Source organism: Aotus nancymaae, unplaced genomic scaffold, assembly GCF_030222135.1.
Source record: "Aotus nancymaae isolate 86718 unplaced genomic scaffold, 86718_ANA_hifiasm-v0.15.2.pri h1tg000033l, whole genome shotgun sequence".
Classification (NCBI taxonomy): Eukaryota; Metazoa; Chordata; class Mammalia; order Primates; family Aotidae; genus Aotus; species Aotus nancymaae.
In genome coordinates, this window is record NW_026988447.1 from 58,295,648 (window position 1) to 58,305,885 (window position 10,238).

Sequence of the window (10,238 nt, forward strand, 5' to 3'; positions counted from 1 at the left end):
TAGCAGTGTTTGTAGGGTGTGTTCAGACTAAGTAACACAAAGATAATGTCATCTTTGAATTTTTTTTCTGGTAAGAAAACATTTCAAAATAACAAATATTGAGAGCATGAAAATATTAAATACAAGTATAAAACAGTAATGTTTTGTTGAGTTGAACAACTTTACATGTCCTGGGGAAAAATGTAGAGTAACGTAACAGAGATAAGCACTGTGGGGTGGTAACGGTGCAGTTTTAAGTAGGGTAGACTTGATTGAGAAACTGACATTTGGGCCAAGGTTTAAAACTGGTGAGGGAGTGAGCCACACAGATGTTGGCAGAAGTGCCAGCTAGTGCGAAGGTCCCAAGTGAGAATGTATCTTGAAGGTTCAGAAGTAGCAAGAAGTCTGGTGTGCTGGGATTTAATGAACAAGGAGGAAACAGATGAGAACAGAGAGAATATCATTGTATATTCTACCACAAAATATCTTGTTACAAAGGTTGTATCCTCTGACGTTTTAAGAGCGTAGCTATTACATTTTTAAAAATGTGCTCTGCTTTGTAAATATGACTAGATTAACAAGGTCTCTGCTGTGGTCCACTTTGGTTAGATGTGGTTTTACCTATTTCAAACTACCTCAATTTGGAATCTCATTTTATAAACACATGTGAATTACAGTTATGTGTCCACCACAATATTTCAGTCAACAATGAAACACATATTCCGCAGTGGTCCTGTAAGATTATAATACTGTATTTTTACTATACCTTTTCTATTAATATGTTTAGATACACAGATATGAATCCTTGTACTACAGTTGCCTACAGTATTCAGTAAGTAACATACTATGTGAATTTGTAGCCCAGGAGCAATAGGCCATAGCATATAGCATAGGTGTGTAGTAGGCAATAACATCTAGGTTTGTGTAAATATGCTCTGTGATGGTCACATATATGTTCCTCACAATGTATCCCCATCCTTAAGTGATACATGACTGGATTTCCTAGATAGAGGTTTCTCTCATGTATGTTATTAATAGAAGAGTGCTCATAAAAATGTTTTCTTGATGTAACCTAAGAATGCAAAGCGGCCTTATGGGTCTGTATGTAGCCACAGACTTGACTATGATAAAAAAGACATCACCTTGCTGCAAAATAGGCTTAAGAATGGATAACTGCAAACAATCTCCTTCTAGCATCCAAGACGGAAAATGTGTAAATCACACTAAAGTGGAATGTGTGCTGAAATGAAAAGTCACAGATGGAGTTCAGTTTGGATCTTGCCCCTGATACTCTGAGTGACTGTGGGCCAGTTATTCATCAAAATCTTCAGTAAACAAAGAGATTTGATTGCTCCATTGTAAAGTAACTGAACTAGATGTTAAATTGATCTGAGATCAGTTTTTACTATATGTGTTTGTCAATTTGTAATTAAATCATATGTATAGTCATTTATTTCATAAACATTTTTAAGTATTAAACTCTATGAGTAGAGCTAAAGTAGTTTGGAAAAAAATATACAAAAACAAAAAAAATCAGAGTCCCTATTTTTAAGTACAATATATTTTGGATTTTCAGTCGGGAATATTTGTCCTTATCCCAATCTCTGCCACTAACTGACACAATTTATGACTTCTTTCTTTTAAAACATATGATTGGAGAATTGCAATTTATTTAATGTTAGACTAAGTAAAGTACAAGACAGCAGGTCGGTAAAAGAAAATACAATACAACATTCAAAAAATGGGTCTTTTAATGGTAAATTGAGAATTGATAGAATTTTTTTAATTGATAGAATTTTAGATCTTTTACTACTTAAAGTCAGTTTTGTCTTTCACTCTAGGTCTGTTATTGCTGTATTTCCTGGATATTAACATTTTTAATTTTTTTTACCTATTCAAGTAATATAATACTTGAATATAGTTGTATCTTAACAGTTACATAATTTAAACAAAAATAGAAACGAACTATAAAATAATTAAATAATACTGAAATGTATAAAATTAAAAGTTGCTTTACACCAATCCCCCTTTTTTCAATTTTTGCCTCCTCCTTTGTTCTTTGGAAGAGATTCCTAAGAGTGAGATTCCTTCCTGAGTCAAAGGGCAAATGGAATTTGACTATCACAATTTCACTAGATAGTCAAATTCCTCTCCATATGATGTGATGATGTCATTTTGTATTCTCATCAGAATGTACAAGGGTGCGTTTTTTCTCACAACCTTGCTACAGAGATATGGTCCAACATTTGGATTTTTGCAATCTGATAGGTAAGAAATGGCATATTAGTGTAATTTTAATTTGTATTTCTCTTATCATGTACTGGAATTTTTTTTTTTCTAATTTAAAGAGACACTCAGTTTTTTTTTTTTCTCAAAACTTGCTGTTCACTTCTTCAGGCCATTTTCTCTGTAAAGTTGTTGAACTTTTTCTTTTTCATTTTTAGGAGCTCTTCTTATTTAAAGATATTCACTGTTTTTTTTCTTGGTATAAAATGCTTATATTTTTTCTCTTTGTCATTAATTTATAAATTAACTCAGGAATAATGGACATCTTTACGATCTTGAGTCTTCCACTTCAACAGCATTGCATAACTGTATGTTTGCCTCAGGCTACTTAAAAAATCTTTTTAGAAGTACAGTATTACATTTACATGCATATAGATTTTATATCCTTTGGGTTATGCTGCATTATCAGCTTTTGGCAAATTACATAGGATCTTCTCTACCATTATAATATCTAAATTTTTAAAAAATACCTTAAGGCTAATAATTATTGGATATTAAGTTTTAAAACTTCTTCTTTAGTAAGTGCTGTTTTTTTAATTTTTCAGATATATAATTATGTATTTTCCACATTTATACTTACATCAGATATATATATATGCAAATAGAAATAGTTTGACTTTATACTTTCTAATGCTTATAACTTTTCTCTTGCTTAATTACATGACTATTACCTCTAACACAGTGCTTATAGAAGTGGAGATGCTGGGCATTCTTGTCTGACTTTCTCATTTAAACATCAAATGATTTTCTCTTGATAGAAATCATGCGGCATGATTTCTATCAAGAGATTTCCATCAAGTGAAGATGCTAACTTTTGTAATGAACTGAATGTATATATGCATTCATAGATTCTCATTTTATTAATTTTTTTAACATGAATAGCATTTATTGAGTGTTGCCACATGTTTTTTTGCATCTATAAAATGATCACATAATTTTTCTCCTTAGCTCTATTATACTGATGGAGCATATTAGTGTATTGTCTAAACTTATTTTCAAAATAAACCCCATTCAGTCATGGTTTATTGTTTAAACAGGCTTTTGGATCTTCTTTACCACTATTTTATATAAAATTTCTTCATATCAATTTTCACAAGCAGATTAGTCTGTTAGTCTCTTTCATATAACTTGTTGCTGCATGTAGCCATGAGACAAAACTGTGTTTTTCTCTGAAGAATATCATATAGTCTTAGTTCTACAGGTGATTTCATATTTATCAGAGTCCCTATTCTTAGCAATAATATATTTTGGATTTTCTGTACTGAATATTTAACCCTACCCCTATCTCTGCCAGTAAGTTACATGATTTATGTCTTCTTTCTTTCAAAATATGTGACTACTTAGGGAATTGCAATTTATTTAATGTTAGACTGACAAAAATACAAGACAGCAGGTCTATAAAAGAAAATAAAATATGACATTCCAAAAATGGGTCTTTTAGTGGTAAATTGAGCAGTGACAGAATTTTTTTTTCAATTGATAGAATTTTAGACCTTCTTTCACGAATGGTCTTAAAGGTAATTGTTCCCCCTCTAGATCTTTAATTGCTCAGTGTCTTTCATATCAGTCCTTATTTTAATCTTGCCAATCATTGTAGTTGTTTTAATCTTGTATTCTGATAAATTTCCAAGGAGGGGCTTATGTGATAGTGACGTTTTCTGACTTCTTGCATTTATAAACCATTTTGTCTGAAAATTTTTATGTGAATATTAGTTTAGCTGGCTTTAAAATTATTGACATTTTCTTTTCTTATCTTAAATGTTACTTAATTATCTTCTGATATAAAATGTATCTGTTGAAATGTTCTTTGTAAGTGACATGATTTTTTTGGCCAAAGATTTTTTTTTGTTTCAAGGTCAATAGTTTACTAGAATATGTTATGTTGTCATCCATCCTGGATTTATTTTCCCCTAAAAAAGTATATAGGTAGCTTGAAGTCTTTTTGGTTTTGTTCTCGTTATTTAGGAAAACATCAATTATTGTTTCTAGTATTTGACTTGTTTCATTGCTTGGGTTTATTTGGTGAAAACTATTATAAGTATGTTGGATTTTCTTTGCCTATATTGTCTATATTTTTTTGTCATTGAATTTTTTATCTCTTTACTTATTTCTCTCTAATTTTCCTCTTTCCCATCTTATATTTATTCGAAAGCATTATATGTTGCTTTTTTGTTCTTTCCAGTTTAATCTTCATTTCTGAAATGATTTTTCCTGTTATATCACTTCTTCAAATCCTTTTTTCTTGAAACACATGATTGGAAATTTTATAGTTCTGATTTATATTGTTCTTTCATTGTTTAAATATATTTCTTAAAAATTTTACCATGTTTTGAAATATTAAGTTACTGTTTATATGTATTCTCTGACATTGCTTTATAGCTTACTTGTAGTGATGCCATTTTACTCTTTATTTTCTTTTTTGCCATATTAGATATATTTGTGAATGGGCCACAGTCTCGTTTGGTTGCCCGGGCTTAAGGCAAATTAGTTTTTCTTTGCTATCAGAGAGATGGTTGGGCCAGAATAACTTTTCTAGTTTCATTGTTCTTGGCACCCCCTCTTCTATGGTTTTTATGAAGTGATTTTTAAAATGGTGTTATATTTTTGAGATCTGCTTCCTCTCCATCCTGACTTTTATTTCAAATTTTTTATTTTGTCCCTATTTCCCTGACCTGCTTAATTTAGATTCTACTTCAAAAATTTTTTCTTCACCGAGGGGTTTTGATCCTTAAATTAGGGCCTGCAAAATCCATTTTCTTCTGATTTTGCCTACTGTTCTCAGAGTGGCTGTGCTCTTTCCATAAGGATCTGTTGGAGATTTGAGGATTGTCTTGTTCTCAGAGGTCCATTGATTTCCCTCAAGCTTCCTTTTATTTTTTCTTTTTTTTGAGATGATAGAGTCCACTCTGTTGCCCAGGTTGGCGTGCAGGGGCGCAATCTTGGCTCACTGTAACCTCCACCTGCTGGGTTTGCATGATTCTTCTGCCTCAGCATCCTGAGTAGCTGGGATTATAGGCATGCACCGCCACATGCAGCTAGTTTTTTTGTTTGTTTAGTAGAGGTGGGATTTCACTACGTTGGCCAGGTTGGTTTTAAACTCATCACCTCAAGTGATCCGCCTGCCTTGGCCTCCCAAAGTGCTAGGATTACAGGCATAAACCACTATACCGAGCCCAAATTTATTTTTTATAGAAACTGATATTATGTGGGCCTTGTAATTATTGGGGATTACGCTTTCTCACCTTGTCACCTAATTTTATTATATATGTTGCGTGTGTGTGTGTGTGTGTGCATGTTGTGTGCTTGCATGTGCATTTTGGGGGATTGTTTTCATCATCCCTTTTTCTGGTTTTACATAGCACTGCAGGAGTTAGAAAAACTATGCCATCATGCATTCCCAGATACTACCTTCAAATTTTTACCTGTGAAATTTTTGAATAACATCCTGACCTCCTAGCATTGTTTTGTGTCTGCTTTATTTGATGGTTTCTTTCTTTCTTTTTTTTTTTATTGCATTTTAGGTTTTGAGGTACATGTGAAAAACATGCAAGATTGTTGCATAGGTGCATACGTGGCAGTGTGATTTGCTGCCTTCCTCCCTTTCACCTATATGTGGCATTTCTCCCCATGCTATCTCTCCCCATCTCCCCACCCCCTGCTGTCCCCTCCCACTCCCCCCAACAGACCCCAGTGTATAGTGCTCCGCTCCCTGTGTCCATGAGTTCCCATTGTTCAACACCCGTCTATGAGTGAGAACATGCGGTGTTTGATTTTGTGTTCTTGTGTCAGTTTGCTGAGAATGATGGTTTCCAGGTTCATCCATGTCCCTAAAAAGGACGTGAACTCATCGTTTTTGATGGCTGCATAATATTCCATGGTGTATATGTGCTACATTTTCCCTGTCCAGTCTATCATTGATGGGCATTTGGGTTGGTTCCAGGTCTTTGCTATTGTAAACTGTGCTGCAATGAACATTTGTGTGCATGTGTCCTTATAGTAGAATGATTTATAATCCTTTGGATATATATGCAGTAATGGGATTGCTGGGTCAAATGGGATTTCTATTTCTAGGTCCTTGAGGAATTGCCACACTGTCTTCCATAATGGTTGAACTAATTTACACTCCCACTAACAGTGTAAAAGTGTTCCTATTTCTCCACATCCTCTCCAGCATCTGTTGTCTCCAGATTTTTTAATGATCGCCATTCTAACTGGCGTGAGATGGTATCTCAATGTAGTTTTGATTTGCATTTCTCTAATGACCAGTGATGATGAGCATTTTTTCATATGCTTGTTGGCGTCATGTATGTCTTCTTTTGTAAAGTATCTGTTCATATCCTTCGCCCACTTTTGAATGGGCTTGTTTTTTTCTTGTAAATCTGTTTTAGTTCGTTGTAAATTCTGGATATCAGCCCTTTGTCAGATGGGTAAGCTGCAAAAATTTTTTCCCATTCTGTTGGTTGCCAATTCACTCTAATGACTGTTTCTTTTGCTGTGCAGAAGCTGTGGAGTTTGATTAGGTCCCATTTGTCTATTTTGGCTTTTGTTGCCAATGCTTTTGGTGTTTTGGTCATGAAGCCCTTGCCTACGCCTATGTCCTGAATGGTTTTGCCTAGGTTTTCTTCTAGAGTTGTTATGGTTTTAGGTCTTATGTTTAAGTCTTTAATCCATCTGGAGTTAATTTTAGTGTAAGGTGTCAGAAATGGGTCGAGTTTCTGCTTTCTGCATATGGCTAGCCAGTTTTCCCAACACCACTTATTAAACAGGGAATCCTTTCCCTATTGCTTGTTTTTGTCAGGTTTGTCAAAGATCGGATGGTTGTAGATATGCTGTGTTGCCTCCGAGGCCTCTGTTCTGTTCCATTGGTCTATATCTCTGTTTTGGTACCAGTACCATGCTGTTTTGATTACTGTAGCCTTGTCGTATAGTTTGATGTCCGGTAGTGTGATGCCTCCCACTTTGTTCTTTTTGCTTAGAATTGATTTGGCTATGTGGGCTCTCTTTTGGTTCCATATGAAGTTTAAGGTGGTTTTTTCCAGTTCTGTGAAGAAGGTCATTGGTAGCTTGATGGGGATAGCATTGAATCTGTAAATTACTTTGGGCAGTATGGCCATTTTCATGATATTGATTCTTCCTAACCATGAACATGGAATGTTTCTCCATCTGTTTGTGTCCTCTCTTATTTCGTTGAGCAGTGGTTTGTAGTTCTCCTTGAAGAGGTCCTTTACATTCCTTGTTAGTTGTATTCCTAGGTATTTTATTCTCTTGGTAGCAATTGTGAATGGCAGTTTGTTCTTGATTTGGCTCTCTTTAAGTCTGTTATTGGTGTATAGGAATGCTTGTGATTTTTGCACATTGATTTTGTATCCTGAGACTTTGCTGAAGTTGCTTATCAGTTTCAGGAGATTTTGGGCTGAGATGATGGGCTCTTCTAGATATACAATCATGTCATATGCAAATAGAGACAATTTGACTTCCTCCTTTCCTAATTGAATACCCTTTATTTCTTTTTCTTGCCTGATTGCTCTGGCTAGAACTTCCAGTACTATATTGAATAGGAGTGGTGAGAGAGGGCATCCTTGTCTAGTGCCAGATTTCAAAGGGAATGCTTCCAGTTTTTGCCCATTCAGTATGATATTGGCTGTTGGTTTGTCATAAATAGCTTTTATTATTATGAGATACGTTCCATCAATACCTGTTTATTGAGGGTTTTTAGCATAAAGGGCTGTTGAATTTTGTCAAAGGCCTTCTCTGCATCAATTGAGATAATCATGTGGTTTTTGTCTTTGGTTCTGTTTATGTGGTGAATTACATTTATAGACTTGCATATGTTGAACCAGCCTTGCATCCCTGGGATGAATCCTACTTGACCATGGTGGATAAGCTTTTTGATGTGCTGTTGCAATTGGCTTGCCAGTATTTTATTGAAGATTTTTGCATCTATGTTCATCATGGATGTTGGCCTTTAGTTTTCTTTTCTTGTGGAGTCTCTGCTGGGTTTTGGTATCAGGATGATGTTGGTCTCATAAAATGATTTGGGAAGGAGTCCCTCTTTTTGGATTATTTGGAATAGTTTCAGAAGGAATGGTACCAGCTCCTCTTTGTATGTCTGGTAGAATTCGGCTGTGAACCCATCTGGACCTGGGCTTTTTTTGGGTGGCAGGCTCTTAATTGCTGCCTCGACTTCAGACCTTGTTATTGGTCTATTCAGGGTTTCAACTTCTTCCTGGTTTAGGCTTGGGAGGAGGCAACTGTCCAGGAATTTATCCATTTCTTCCAGGTTTTCTGGTTTATGTGCATAGAGTTGTTTGTAATAATCTCTGATGATGGTTTGAATTTCTGTGGAATTTGTGGTGATATCCCCTTTATTGTTTTTTATTGCATCTATTTGATTATTCTCTCTTTTATTTTTTATTAATCTGGCTAGTGATCTATTTTGTTGATCTTTTCAAAAAACCAGCTCCTGGATTTATTGATTTTTTGAAGGGTTTTTCGTGTCTCTATCTCCTTCAGTTTTGCTCTGATCTTAGTTATTTCTTGTCTTCTGCTAGGTTTTGAGTTTTTTTGATCTTGCTCCTCTAGCTCTTTCAATTTTGACAATAGGGTGTCAATTTTAGATCTCTCCTTGATTCTCATGTGGGCACTTATTGCTATATATTTTCCTCTAGAGACTGCTTTAAATGTGTCCCAGAGATTCTGGTATGTGGTGTCTTCGTTCTCGTTGGTTTTGAAGAACATCTTTATTTCTGCCTTCATTTCATGGTTTATCCAGTCAGCATTCAAGAGAAAGTTGTTCAGTTTCCATGAAGCTGTGCGGTTCTGGGTTGGCTTCTGAATTCTGAGTTCTAACTTGATTGAACTGTGGTCTGAGAGACTGTTTGTTATGGTTTCCGTTCTTTTGCATTTGCTGAGGAGTGATTTACTTCCAATTATGTGGTCAATTTTAGAGTAGGTGTGATGTGGTGCTGAGAAGAATGTATATTCTGTGGATTTGGGGTGGAGAGTTCTGTAATTGTCTATTAGGTTTGCTTGGTCCAGGTCTGAGTTCAAGTCCTAGATATCCTTGTTAATTTTCTGTCTCGTTGATCTGTCTAATATTGACAAGGGTGTGTTGAAGTCTCCCACTATTATTGTGTGGGAGTCTAAGTCTCTTTGTAAGTCATTAAGAACTTGCCTTATGTATCTCAGTGCTCCTGTATTAGGTGCATATATATTTAGGATCGTTAGCTCTTCTTGTTGCATTGATCCTTTTACCATTATGTAATGTCCTTCTTTGTCTCTTTTGATCTTTGTTGCTTTAAAGTCTATTTTATCAGAGACGAGAATTGCAACTCCTGCTTTTTTTTGCTCTCCATTTGCTTGGTAAATCTTCCTCCATCCCTTTATTTTGAGCCTTTGTGTATCCTTGCATGTGAGATGGGTTTCCTGGATCCAGCACACTGATGGGTTTTGGCTTTTTATCCAATTTGCCAGTCTGTGTCTTTTGATTGGGGCATTTAGTCCATTTACGTTTAGGGTTAATATTGTTATGTGTGAATTTGATCCTGCCATTTTGATGCTAGCCGGCTGTTGTGCCCATTGGTTGATGCAGATTCTTCATTGTGTTGATGCTCTTTACCATTTAGTCTGTTTTTGGAGTGGCTGGTACTGATTGTTCTTTTATATGTGTAGTGCCTCTTTCAGGAGCTCTTGTAAAGCAGGTCCGATGAAATCTCTGAGTACTTGCTTGTTCACAAAGGATTTTATTTTTCCTTCACTTATGAAGCTTAGTTTGGCTGGATATGAAATTCTGGATTGAAAGTTCTTTTCTTTAAGGATGTTGAATATCGGCCCCCACTCTCTTCTGGCTTGTAGGGTTTCTGCTGAGAGATCTGCTGTGAGTCTGATGGGCTTCCCTTTGTGGGTAACCCCACCTTTCTCTCTGGCTGCCCTTAGCATTTTCTCCTTCATTTCAACCCTGGTGAATCTGACGA